Here is a 910-nt window from a genome sequence, read left to right on the forward strand (position 1 = left end):
CGGTCCCGCTAGCAGCTCGGACGTCCGCCTGCCGCCTGCCGGCCGTGCGGCTCCAGGTCTCGGAGCGTCAGTATCCTCAGCGCTAAGACGGGGCCACGTCGGCGTCCTTTAAGGTTTCATGAGAATCAAGTATGTGAAGATCCATCTATCGATTAATTTATCCATAGGATTCTCTGGGCAGCCCGGGTGGCCCAGCGGTTGAGCGCCTGCCTTCGGCCCCGGGGCGTGATCCTGGGGTCCCGGGTTCGAGTCCCGCGTTGGGCTCCCTGCATGGAGCCTGCTTCTCCCACCGCCTGGGTCGCTGCCTCTCTGTCTTTCATGAATAAATAAAACCTTTAAAAAAAAAAAAGGATTGTCTATAGTCATTAGGCTGCCAGTCCGTGAAAGGAACACTGAGCTGAGCCTATTCAACGGCTGCATGCACGACGATTCTTGCTCCTTTAGCTGAGCTCGGCCTGCGGGGAGGGAGCCCGCCCTCTTGAGGCTCCACGCGGCCCCGACGGCGCCCCGGCCCTGCCCGCGCCCTGCCCGCGCCCTGCCCGCGCCCTCCCCGCGCCCTCCCGGCGCCCGCCAGCCGCGGCCCGGCACCGGGTTCCGACCGACGCTCCGCCGCAGACCGGCCGCCGCGCCCACACCCTCCGCCCCGCCGGCGCTTCCGCTCCTCGGCTTCACAACCTTCTCCTTCACGCGGCCGACGCCCCCTCCTCCTCCCCTGACAGGGTTTTAAATCCCCGCGCTTCTCTGGGGCGACGCTTCCTCCCCAATCCCTGCGCCCGCTCCCTGGAATTTAAGTCACTTCGCGTTCCCACCGCGGTGCAACCTGGTCCTTCGCTTTAAGGAGACCGCCTCTGAAGAGGGGTCAGCCGCCCCCCCCCCGCCCCGCCCGGGCGCAAGTCTCGCGAGAAGGAGA

Source organism: Canis lupus, chromosome 8, assembly GCF_048164855.1.
Source record: "Canis lupus baileyi chromosome 8, mCanLup2.hap1, whole genome shotgun sequence".
Classification (NCBI taxonomy): domain Eukaryota; kingdom Metazoa; phylum Chordata; class Mammalia; order Carnivora; family Canidae; genus Canis; species Canis lupus.